General features: G+C 32.9%; 1 long non-coding RNA gene across 1 annotated transcript; it reads right to left on the bottom strand.

The window, feature by feature from the left end:
- Positions 1 to 791: 791 nt before the first annotated feature.
- On the bottom strand, positions 792 to 2,604 carry LOC145156559 (uncharacterized). The gene is made up of 7 exons (XR_013736795.1): positions 2,490 to 2,604; positions 2,141 to 2,174; positions 1,767 to 1,894; positions 1,422 to 1,653; positions 1,254 to 1,331; positions 1,055 to 1,144; positions 792 to 894 (listed from the first exon to the last, which is right to left on the bottom strand). It is a non-coding gene; the product is annotated as an uncharacterized LOC145156559 (long non-coding RNA).
- Between the last annotated feature and the right edge of the window lie 8,462 nt (positions 2,605 to 11,066).

The raw sequence follows: 11,066 nt of genomic DNA, 5'->3' as shown, positions 1-11,066 counted from the left end.
ATATATATATATATATATAGTGGCAAATCACAATGATCCACATGCATCCGTGTGTATTAGTTCTAACATATCTTTTCCTCTTTTCATAGGTTCCTATTCACATTCATCGTTAGATTTTTCGTCAAATGACTCCAAATTTCCATTAAACTTGTTTTTCGCCATATATTCCATCAAACTTTTCTTTCCTGTTATGTTTACAATGGTTTCATAAATCATAGATACCATGGTTAGGTTTTACTTAGTAAAAAAATGTCATTTTTATAAACTAAATTAGTGACGAAAACGAAATGGTCACTAACAATAGAAGGACTCGTCACTAAGCGATTTAGTGACCAAAATTTTGGTCATCACTTTTCGTCACTTAGGTCCGTCACATAAATATTTTAGTCACGAAAATGTAAAAGTAGTCACTAAATAGTGACTAAAACATAATGGTCACTGAATCTATGACGACCCCTTTCGTCATTAAATGTTGTCACTAAACAATTAAAGTCGTCACTGATTTATCTACTTAGAGACCATAAAAAGTCGTCACTGTCTTGTCCAATTAGTGACCATAGAAAGTCGTCACTGGTTTATTCAATTAGTGACCATAAAAAGTCGTCACTAATTTATCAAATTAGTTACCAAAAAAACAAAAAAACTTGGTCACTGATTTTTGTTGCTATTTCTTGTATTTAACCCATTTACAAATTGATTTGTAAACTAGGAAGAAGAATACAACTGCCACTGAATATACAAATAATAATACAATAATATAATTTTTGTTTATTTTTAACTTAATATATTCAGTGGGTTACAAATTAATGGTAATAAGAAATTCCCTTATGGCAATAAATTTAACTGGTCTTCTACAAAACTTGGGTATTACATCAGCATCTCTTTGCCTGCCATCTGGACCAAGATTGCATTGATAATCACGAGGAGTTTCATATGCGAACCATGTAAAGAGCAACATGTAATGCATATTTGCATTATTTGTATTACTATTATAAGATATATTTATACATTTATGCATATCATTATGTACAGAAATCAAGAGATATAAACTCACCACAAAAGTTACAGATGAAAACATCTTCCACGATCAGCAAATTTCATGAATGGAAAGAATGTTTGCAACGGGAACAACGAACATAGCCACCTTCACCAAAATCCATTATCTTATAAATAAGACACATATTGAGGCCATATTAAAATGAGTATATTACAATTTCAAAAACTTCAAGAAAACTAGTATTTTCAAGTGTTACTTGGGTAAGCTGCTTGGATGGATGTGAAAGTGGGGAGGAAAGAAAAAATCTTCTTGCTTTAAGTGAATGCGGGTTTTCCTTCATGTATAGAAACAAAAAGCATTAGCTTTTCTAATATAAGAAATCCCAAATTAATGAAAATGAAAACAATATGTTAAGAGAATAAACATGGTTCAGTGACATGAAATTTTGAAGTAACTTGTCCAGGATTAGAGCTTTTGTTGCAAAAGAAATAAGAATCAAAGCATTAACCTGTTGAAGGCATAAAAATACGTTATTTTTACCAATGTACTTTGATGAAAGCAAAAAACAAAAAGAACCCATTTTAACTTATCTTTTGTACTTTGAAAGAGCAGGCATGCTGCATGTGCTTCAAGAGCTTAACTTCCCTGCTGATCAACTGAAAAAGTTGCTCAAATCAGAATGGTGTGAGGCTATTATTAAAACGCAGCAATTTACCATAGGTGGTGCTATATGCTAACATGTTACACTATGAAATAGTCAAATTGAAACCTCTGGTGAGCTAGGGGTAATTCCAATTAACACCAACCATTTCTCAAATGGATCATATCTGTAGTTGATTATCTGATTGTTTGATAGATTAGCTATTCTGTCAAACATCTTTGTAGGTTCAGAATCACCTGTAAGAAAAAAGAATGCATCTGGTTTCATAAAATATAACTTGATAAGTTTGAAAGAAAATAGGAATTGTGTGGAAAATAAAGGAAAAGAGTAAAAAAAGAATGCACTAGACATTTTATTACAAAGGAAAGGGAAAACAATAAGTTTTTCACCAAAAGTATGTTGGCTTAGCTCATGGAACCAATCATATATTTTTTCCTGAAAGCATTTCTACCATTTTGCCTTAGTGTGTACAGTGTAATCACCTATGATAGGACTAGCACTGTTATTCCAAAGCCCCTGAATCAAACAGATCGAATGTTATGATAGTGAATTTTGTGTGGGGATTTTCATCGAAAATCTTGCATGCATCGTTTACACCAAAAAAGTATCTTATAGAAAAGCTTACTAACTTGAATATTGGAAGAAGAATCATAATTTGAAATAACAGTAGAACGAAAATGTAATTTCATAAGTTTGAAATCGCTAACTTAGTTAATCAAGCAATCCATAGAAATCAATCGACAATAACGTTTCACGCTTTAAAAAACAGAGAAAGAGTAGATAGATAGAAAGGGGGAGGGGGGGGGGGGGGGGGGGCGACCGGAGACATACCTAGGTGCATCGACAGGAGGGGGTGGAGCGCGCCGGTGAACCGGAGAGAGAGGTGTTGAACTGCCGGATAGAGCTGCGTATTCGTCGATTGAGGGCTTTGTATGTCAACGTTGACGAAAACTATTGTTGCGTAACTTAACGTCAATTTAGGGGTGTATTTACTATTTAACATTTATATTATTCCATTAAATACACATACAAATTTCATGCTGATGAATTTTTTATATATAATCTTTTCTTTTAAAAAAGATTAAAAGTTTGACTTAAACTAATATAATCAATTTATATATAAAAATTAAAACGAAAAATAATTACTTGTTTAAAATGTTCATCAGTTTATTTTTAACAACTAATAATATGGATAAGCTTTGGATTTTATTAAATGGAATATTTATATGTAAGTTAAAGACGTTTACCAAATTATATATATACAGTGACCACTATTTCTGGTCACTAAATAATTTACATGTTGTAAACTCAATGACCACTATTATGTCGTCACTGTGAGGGTTTGAAAAACAACGAATAGTGACTGCCTAGTGACAACTATTGAGATTTGGTCACTGAATTTGTACCACTACCAAAATTCAGTGACGACTTTATGCATGGTGACTAATGGATGCAGTTAGTGACCCAGGTCGTCACTAAAAACTTGGTCACTAAAAAGGACATTTTTTGTAGTGTTATATAAATATGAAAATTAAGAAATAATATTTTATGCCGTATAAGGAGAGTAGAAATAATTTAACAAAACAATAGATAAATTACTAGAAAGTTGTAATTCATAATCTCGAACCCTATGGACAGATGCAGTGTTCATATTACCCATGATGATATCGGGCTCCCTTTCCTTAAACATTCTACTACCCTTTAGTACCTACAGATGCGTACAGATATAAGTCCCACACCTAATATCTAATACACATAAGTTAGAAGTAAAAGTAGTATGAAGTTAAATCATGTAAATACATGAGCTGTTAGACTCTTTGTCCTTTAGCTTCTTAAGCTCCTCTATATATTATGAACAACTTCGCTTCCGATTTCAAGTCTTCTTGCAGTAAAATATTACAACTTTAAGATAATTTTTTTTGTAGCTACCTCATACTTGGCCTTACTCTGTCGAAGCTTTAGGTCAGATTCGATGGAACCAGATTTACACTTCCCTTTTATTTTCCAATGAATCACTCTATGCCTCTTAGTACCTCCCTCCCTTACGGATAGAATAAGAACGGATGAGCCCATGTTCTTATTCTTGGCCTGTTAGACTCAACGATCTTAAGTATCATGCAAATCTATAATGGACCTTTCCATATTATTCATATTAAAGTTCAGGACGAACCGGCTATATGAACTGGGGAGCATGTTCAAAATTATATAAGTTGCTAGCTCTTGTATAATCGAGAAACCCAATTGCTCCTTCCAATCGGTGTATTTTTTCTTTTTTAAGCATATACAATGACACTTCCACCTTCATGTAGCTTACAAGCCACGAGTGATCATAGTATGTCACATCGCTCCTAACTATGTAACGACCCAAAAATTTGAGAATCAACAAACTCTATGCATGATTAATGATAAGAACGTTCTAGTTCACGTTTAGAAGATTTTGTGGATATAAAGTTTGTCAAAATAGAAGTTCGCATGAGAAAATTATGGCAATTAAAAAAGTACGTAGTTATTCGGATAAGTCGGAAGGATGCCGAGCACCCTTAAAAGTCGCAGCATGCCATTGCTTAAGCATCAAAAACACGTTTCAAATGATAAGACACATTCCGAATAAAGAGGGACACGTAGCAGGTACAGATCTTGACAAGTGACCGCGGCGGCACGAGCACATGCTTGCCGCGACGGTTAGAGCTATATATATATATATATATATATATATATATATATATATATATATATATGTGTGTGTGTGTGTGTGTGTGTGTGTGTGTGTGTGTGTGTGTTTCCATCATTTGTTATACGTATTACCGAAAATTTCTACGAGCAATTATGCAACTTCATCTAGCCTTCAGAAGCACATTTTAACGTCATGATTGGAGATCAAAGTTGGTGAGTGATAGTTACAGCTTAGAGATAGAGATCGAGAGGTTGTTTAACAAGATTACAATTGTCATAGCGATAAGGTATCGTATCAATTCTTAATACATAATTTTATTTACGTAAATGGATAGATATAGTCATGGCGAATTGGTAAACCCGATAAAGTATGTAAACTCGTAACACGATGTTGTTATGAGATGACTAATAAAGAAATAGGTAAATAGTTTTGTGGCAAAAATCTCAGTTGCATAATGAGGGATGTAAACCCTAGTTTACAGGATTGCCCGATTAAACGATTGGGTTAGGGGCTTACGGATTTAAACCGTTTGATAATGGTTTCGAGGAGCTTGGTGAGTTACCCAGTGTATTAGTGATTAAGCAAGATTCACTGTAATAGATATGATAAAGAAGCTCCTACGTGTATTGCAACAACTTCTGAGGTACTTCGTATATGTCCATATAGGTTCGACTAATGTTTGAGCTAAGGAGATAGCGCGATGCTAGAAGCCAGATCGGAAGTTAGCCTTCACTCACTGGCCAAGTGAGTAAATATGGATTTTCCCATTTAGGGTACATGGCATATTAGAAATGCATTACGTGAAATGTTTGAAAATGATTTGGAAATGTTTTATTGTTGAAAAGGTAATAAATGCTAGAAAGAGAGTAAATGGATTCTTTATCTAAAGAGTAAGTTACATGTTTTGAAAGGCAATTTGAATAAACGGACTCTTTTAAGAGCAATGGTTAGGTAGCTATGATATATTATACAAATTATTTAAAAGGTTTAAAGAACTGTATTTATAGTTATATTATGTTTAAATGTTTTACTATGTAATGTGATTAGTAAATGTGCATGTGCATGAGCATCAACCATTTAGGTATGATTGAGTCGGTTAAGGAAAAGTAATAATCATGCATCATATGAGAGAATTGCATAGTCTTAGATATTTTGTCGGCTTTCCCAAGGTGTCCGCATGGGGACCAATGAAATGTTGCCCAAGTGGTCCACATGGGGACCAATGTAATGTTTCGCAAGGGGCCCGTATGGGGACCAAAGTTTCCTATGGGTTCGCATGGGAACAAATTACAGGGCCTTACCTGGATGATCTGCTCTACAGTAATGGTCAGCATTCTATGTTACTTTATGTGACTAGCCCAATTTGGGGTTGTCCTTATGGACATTAGATTCAACAGCATTCTAAGTCACTTTATGTGACTAGCCTAATTTGCATTCTATTTATATATACATGTCAAATTAAAGTTTTGTCAAATGGTTCAATAATGATTTTGTGTGTAAACCCATGTAACGCGCGAGACTATGATTGTCTTACATATTTGTTTAAATGCCATGTATTCCTGGTTTTGAGATACAACTTAGAAAGTTGAGTTGAGACAAATAGAAAATAGCTAATGGATAGAACATGAGCATTGCTTCCATGTGGTAAGCAACCTTGCAACTTTACTATGGTTTATTGTATCGGTTGTAATACCCGAATGAATATTTTTACAAATGTATTTTTAAATGAAATGAGAAAACTTCGGGACTATATTTTATAAAAGGACCCACCGAAAAAAAATGTTTTATAAACCATAGTATTTTAATGTGTAAAAATTGGGTGGTACAACCTATCTTGTAATTGAAACATTTCCTTAAGCTACATAGTGATATCATACTCCCCAAAATTTTCCGAAACTCTTTTGAATATCCAAAACCATGGTCACATGTATGATGCATTCAACCTCAATAGACCCAAGGACATAACCATTATTCTACTTTAGTTTAGCTCTAGTTGCATTGTCAGTATGAGGTTTGGAGCTCGACCTTTCTTATTGTACATGAAAACATTTCCCAGATTACGGTGCCTGTCAAGATAGTTTGATCCATTCAATTTATTATTTAAAAGGATACTTAGAGGTGAGAAGTTTGAGTTTTAGGAGTTTGCATTTGAGGACATATAAAAATTTATATAACTTTATAATAGTGATTTGATTATATTCTTTATAAAATCAATTACTCGGTATATTATTTTATCAAAGAATATGAACCATATTTCAGTTCTAATCGTAAAGATGTATGACTTAGTCGAAAGGAGAAGCTACTTAGGTAGGTAAAGCCATTTACCAATCCCACTCTCTATGGAACTCATAAATCTGCAAGATTTAATGATTTATGTCAACATTGGCATGTGTAACGCCCACAGATTCGGGCTAGTCAGTTTAAAGATAATAAGCGTTAGAAATGACTTTTTGATAGAAGATTATTTATCATATATAATCTTAACCAAGTTATAGTATATGTCAGAAGGATTTTGTACATATAAAGAACGATGAAATTCGACTTATAACGAAGAAGTCATATAAACCGGCACGGCTCTGCGTAATGTAAAATGTGATTTTTTGATAAATTACTTTTTAGCCTTAGAAATTTAAGTAAAGTCATAGTATTCGTTAATCCGACAGCGTGCATATAGAGAACGTCCAAATCTGACTTCACAAGAGGAAGTTATGATTTTTCGAAGTTTCAGTCTAACAGTATATAGCTCAGATCCTGAATTTTAGATTGGTCAATTTTTAGCCAAAATGATCTAAATGAGAATTGAAGATCTCATTAAAAGGAGTTCAACGATAAAAAGACGGTCGTTAACAGTGTAATATTCTCAGACTATTAAATCTAAAATCGGTTGAGAATTAGCCGATTAGATCAAAAGCAAAGTTGTAGATATTGTCAATACCTACACTTGGATATAAAGAACATAAAAAATGGAGCTTGTATGCTAAAGTTATGAATTTTCTAAAATTGGTTGTTTTATCAGCGTCCTAAGCCACGTGTCAGCACCAGGCGAAGTCATGGTGCCTACGCAAGCTCACGACGTGGGAGGCATGTCTCACGACGTGAAGAACCTTGGTCAGCCTATAAATAGAGCCGGAAATCTCTCCATTCTTCACACCTTTCAACTACATTCTCTCCCAAACCCCCAAGGTCCTAAGAATTTTTGTCTAACACCTCGTAGGTGTTAGTAGCGAAGCCCGAAGCGCCGAAAAGCCCCGAGGAGAAGAGCTTTCAACTCAGAAGTTCTGCCCGCGTAGAGCCCGGTTTCTCGCTAACCCCCCTGTAATTGAGTTATGCTTACCATACTTTAAGTATAAATTATGTTTTAGTTCATTACCGTTATTATGAATCTATAAACAAGATTTACTAGTGATTCAAAGTCGTTATACGGATTGATATACATACGGGAGAGGTATCTAGAATGGTCACGTTGGCTTGGTTGTTGGATTTCAGAAAGGCTATACACTGAAATAGCCCTGCCTCCCAACTGTCCTACCCGACTGATCCTTACTTGATAGATCTTGAAGTAGACTTTGAGTTAATGATGAATCTAGACTAATAATTGGTCGCAATAAATCTTAGACTAAAATTTAGTAATAATGATACTAGGTTTCGTCAAAGGAAAAGACAATTGTTAGAAGCGAAGCGTTGTCCAAATTACAAATCATCACTTTAACAAGTGAGGGCATAGTTACTTTTATCTTACACATAGATATAAAGTATTTAATATTAATACATGCTAAATGTGCTTATAATCTGTGTTCCTGATATCTATCCTAGATGAACAATTTATACATGTTTTACGTGATTTAAACTATATATATATTTTTATACCTATAAATATATTGGGTAAAGATGGGTATATGAATAATGAGAGATGGAAGATGAGATAGATGATGAAATGTGAAAGATGATGAGAAACCTTGACTTTAAAGCTGATCTAGTCATCTAGCAGAGTATAGATGACAACCATGGATTATTCTAGACAGTCCAGTGAAACGCTAGCAGACTCGCAACATTTAGGTGTTTGTGAACTATGTGTTCACCAGATATACTCTAAAAACCCTAGCATCTATGGACTTAGTGCCTTATAAATGAGCATTGGAAACGATGGACTTAGTGCCTTACAAATGAACATTGACAATTATGCCTAATAGATAACATCGGCAACTATGGACTTACTGTCTATTTGATAAACCTTGGCAGCGATGGGCTTCGTGCCTATTCCTTAGGACAATCCTTAGGAATAAATAGATGAATAAATGATTCATAGGGTAGATCCTTAAGAATAAAGAAGATAATGAGGATGAAAAATTGGATTAATTGTTTGATGATTGAACATATTAATTATATTATTTTGGGTTGAAAACCCTATGTACTCACCAGGTTGGGAAACCTGACCCACTCAGTTTATTGTATCACACATAGCAATGTTAAAGATATATTCTACCGAGAGATTCAAGGAGTATTAGGCCACTAGTTTAATTACTATAAGGCTTGTAATATTTCGTTATGCTTATGTATTCTATTGACGATGACATCCCAATGTTTTAATATAAATAAAATACATTTATGCGGAAATGCTTTGATAACATCTTTATCATGTTTTTTGGGAACAAATTCCGCAATATTATTTTTCAAAAATGATACTATGTTTTTTAAATAAACATAAACAACCGGTCTTTTTTGGCCGTTAAAATGGGGATGCCACAACATGTTTAATCCGTACATATGTTTGTCTTATCTTATGACGGGTTGTTTAATCCGTACATATGTTTGTCTTATCTTATGACGGGTTTCGTACCGATAAAAAGCTAAGATATTAAATCATCCGTTTGAACCATAAGTTTCATCCGACCTAAGGCTTCAGGTATCACAAACAACACTTCATCTCCTAGCAACTAACTAATGTACTTTCCCACGCCGGAAGACATTATAATAAGTGTGTATTACAAATAGGTAGCATAGGATTTATATTTTCAAAATGGGTTTTTGCTTTGTTCAGATAAAACAATTTTGGCTATATTTCGACAATATTATATTCAGAACACTTTAAATTATTCATAATTTTTTTTATAAATTATCATTTTTGTGAAAACATTTGCATGTTAAATTTATGCTTCAATTTAAACAAGTTTCCTAGTTACACACTCCCAAACAAAACATTAAATAACACAAATCACATTGGTAACCATTGCATCAGTCCTATCCATTTCTCTAGTGAGCTATCATAAGAAAAAACTCGGTCATTCAAGGGAAAAACAACAACAATAATGCATGGCTCCAATTGTACCGTCATCTACACACGATACTCGAATGAAACTCCATCAAGACCCGAATCACTATAGCCTTTGCTTCGTTGACTTTGTTCTTTATTTATATATATTTTCCAATCTAAAACATTTTCCTAACTAATATAATCTCTATTACAATAACAAAAGAAAAGTACATTACAAATCAATAAGGAAACATCATGCAAGTCACGATTAAACAAATCTAAATAAACCAAACAACTGAAGACATCATAAACAAAGGTCCTAAATGATTCACTAAATTACCATATCCATATAATAACATGTAATATTCTTTTGATAACTATTGTAATTAAATAATTTACAAAACAATATTTGTTAATATGTTACATTGTCAATAAATGTTTTAAAGACGTAATATATAAACAAGCTTCATAGTTTTTATTGTATGAGTTCATGCCAAAATATACAACGAAAATTATAATAAAATCAAAATAAAGGGGAAACAAAGACATTGAATTCAAAAAAAAATCGTTCTTGAGCGTATCAATATGAAACTTGAAACCTTAATGTGTATATTTTCTACACACACTTTCCCAAACAATATGTACAAGATCATACACATTAAGTTTTCGAAAACTTATTTCTAAGTGCTATTAACAAGAATCAAAGGCTCTGATACTATTATTGGACAATAAGGTGTTCTACTTCTTTCATAAGAAAATAGTTAATTAAATGGAAAACAAATAAGCATTTAAGTTAACAACATATATGATTAAACACTAGATCATTATTATTTCTATTAATAGAAACTCTAAACCTAAAAAGTGGTTTAAGAAATGCCTTTAACAAATGTCAAGAAGATTGAGGAACTCAAACAAGAGTCCTTTTAACAGTATCATACCCCTTCACCAGCAAGCAAGTAAGAACCCTAGCTTTGGAGACATGAGAGTTTTGACCACCAAGAAACCTGTGTGTTTTCTTCAGGTTGTTGTCTAGAGATGAGGACAGGAAAAAGGGAGGCCAACTTTAAGGTTCTGAATAGACCCTTGAACCCCTTATGCTTGCTCCTTTTATATAGTCGGTGGAAATCTTATCATTTCCAAATTTGAATAAAAGATAATAATATTTTATTCATTAGTAATTATACTTTAGAATTATCTATTATTTATTCTAATAATTTATATAATTCTTTTAAGCATAACTATTTAGTTTCCACCAATTAATTTCTAAATATTAATTAACACTTTCACAAATAATAATTAATTACAATAAGTTCCAATTATTTATAAACACTCACTAAATAATAAATTAATTACCTCTTAATTTATTTGTCATTTTTTTTATCTTGGGTCAAGTGGGTAACCCATGTAGGCTCATGTAATTAATTTTTAATACCAATATGTTGTGTAATGGCCATATCTCCTACAATATAATACTCCAAAAAAA

Source organism: Lactuca virosa, chromosome 2 (genome assembly GCF_052849685.1).
Source record: "Lactuca virosa cultivar CGN04683 chromosome 2, Lactuca_virosa_CGN04683_v6, whole genome shotgun sequence".
Lineage (NCBI taxonomy): Eukaryota > Viridiplantae > Streptophyta > Magnoliopsida > Asterales > Asteraceae > Lactuca > Lactuca virosa.
Note: the sequence above shows the minus strand (reverse complement) of the source record. Positions and strands in the feature narration are given on the sequence as shown.